General features: G+C 45.0%; 1 pseudogene; it reads right to left on the reverse strand.

Moving 5' to 3' along the window:
- Nucleotides 1-521: 521 nt before the first annotated feature.
- On the reverse strand, nt 522-2,304 carry LOC146570051 (uncharacterized; annotated as a pseudogene).
- Between the last annotated feature and the right edge of the window lie 226 nt (nt 2,305-2,530).

Consider the following 2,530-nt stretch of genomic DNA (forward strand, 5'->3'; position numbering starts at 1 on the left):
CGCGGGTTTAGTGTGGCCGAGCGCTTCTCCACGATGATGTAAATACAGTTGTGAGTGGCCTTCTCCAAAGAGCCAAGCTCCATTTCCTCCTGTCTTGGTAACAGACGAGCTTTATCTTGTATTACAGAGCCCTGGCTTTGGCTGAGGCCCAGGAAGCACCAGGGAGAGAACACAGAGTTGACTTCAATAGCCCGCCCGCACACACACACACACGCACGCACGCACGCACGCACGCACGCACGCGCACACACACACACACACACACACACACACACACACACACACACACACACACACACACACACACAAAAGAAATGTTCATGTAGAAACTCACAGAATACACATCAATGCAATGCAGTCCAAAGATCCTTGGTCTTTTACTTTCTGCTGATCAGATAAGACTTGCAAAGGTCAACAGTTCTTCACAGGCCTTTTGTCTATGAAGTAGGTACTTTGAGAAGACTGCTGGGTGGATCTCAAACAATTGTTTTCTTTTAGAATGCTTCTTGTGAATTACAGTTTTTGCCCGTTGCCTGAACACATTTTGCAAAACTTTGCTCATTGTGCCAAAACCCTAAACACAAGTAAACATGACACAACACTGGGAAATATACCATTCACATCTGCACCAAATTGAAACTCTACTCTCAAAACCTAAACTCTGCTATCAAAACCTAACATTCCTTTGTCAAAATGTAACTCTGTTGACAAAATGACACATACTTGCATCATATGCAAACACTTACAGAGCAGGAGGAACACACTAGTCTACTTTATATAAAGCACTGCAGTCTTTGATTTCCATTGTTCATTCAGAAGGCATATTTTCAGGAGACACATTTGCAAACAACCAAAAAAGCAAATAGACCTACTCAATATTGTACATTGCAGTACCATGAATTCAGATAAAGCAAAAAAAACCAAAACAAAAAAAACCCCATAATACAGTAATAGAAAAAACACTATACTGTAAACAAAAAATCATGACAATTGTGCATACGTGGGCTCATGGATCCCGCCGTCTGTTGGGGTCTGGCCACAGGACCTCATCAACATCGCAAGCAATGTCTTCTCCCGCTGGGCACCGGGGAAAATATCCTCTTCCATGTCAAAACCATCCATGGATTGCTGTCACCTGAATGTCGCCGCAGGCCTGTTCCATTGCCTGCAGAAGAGGCATGCAGGCATGTGGTTGGCGGTCATATACTCGCCATCTCCAAGCCGAAAAAAATTCCTCTATAGGGTTTAAAAATGGTGAGTAAGGGGGCAAGTATACCACTTCAAGTTGACTTTGGTTGGAGAACCAGGCCTGGACCAGAGCAGCCCGATGGAAACTGACATTATCCCATATCACCACAAACCTGGGCTGATCTGGTCTGTTCTGTACAACTATATCATGGAGAGCATCTAGAAATGTGAGTATGTGTTGGCTATTGTATGGACCCAGTATTGCATGATGGTGCAGAAGCCCTCGAAGGCATATGGCGGCACATAATGTGATGTTTCCCCCGCGCTGCCCTGGGACGTGCACAATTGCCCTTTGGCCAATTACATTACGACCCCGTCGTCTTGTTTTGCTCAGGTCGAATCCAGCTTCATCAATGAAAATGTATTCATGAGGCTGTGCAGCTCCATCCATGGCCAAGATTCTCTGAAAAAAAGGGGAACATATCACTGTACTACAGTGCTACACATACAGCACCCTCACCCCATCACACAGGTACCTGTGTAGCTCTCAGAATGGATCCATGTGGTACTGATATGGTACATATTCAGCTGCTACTGGACTTCACCAATACTCTATTGTAAATGTAAGGGACAGTTACACGTACCCGTACATATTCAGCTCGAAGTCCTTTGACCCTGTCACTGTTCCTCTCGAATGGGACTCTGTAGAGCTGCTTCATGGTGATGCTGTGTTTACCCAAGATGCGTCTGATGGTGGTGATGCTCACATGGTCTATGTTGCTGAACACTTGCCTGTCTGCAAGTATTTTCCGTCGTAGCTGGTGGAGACGGATGGCATTGTCTGCCCTCACTAGGTCCACAACAGCAAGTTCCTGCCGTTGTGTGAACAGGCGTTGGCGTCCTCCCCCAGAAGGTCTTCGAGTCATTCTAGAGAAATACAACCACATATTGTCATCGGTTTGCTTATTTTTCTTACAGTACTTCACTGTATATACTGTATCATCCACTGTACAACACTGTACTTCAATATAAGTAATCATGGTATGTTTCACAGAAACTACCACTTTGGCTGCAAAAGGAGCATTAGCACCCTGCAATACCCTGTACACTTGATATGGTAACTGTAGAACAGTACTATGAAAACCATCTGAGTAGAGTAGAAGGCAGTGAGATGAAGACATACCTGTTTTCTAGTCGGAATTTTCTTATTACAGATGCCACTGTGAAGCGGCTTAGATGTGGGTGGACTCTCTGCCCAGCTTCCCTCATAGTCAGGCCGTGGTTGATGACATGGTCCACCAAAGTTGCTCTTATATCATCAGAAATATGGGTCCGTGCATGG

The sequence above is a fragment of the Mchenga conophoros genome, linkage group LG7 (genome assembly GCF_057382185.1).
Source record: "Mchenga conophoros isolate Kocher_MC1m ecotype Shallow Benthic linkage group LG7, M_conophoros_male_GT1.1, whole genome shotgun sequence".
NCBI classification, from domain to species: Eukaryota; Metazoa; Chordata; class Actinopteri; order Cichliformes; family Cichlidae; genus Mchenga; species Mchenga conophoros.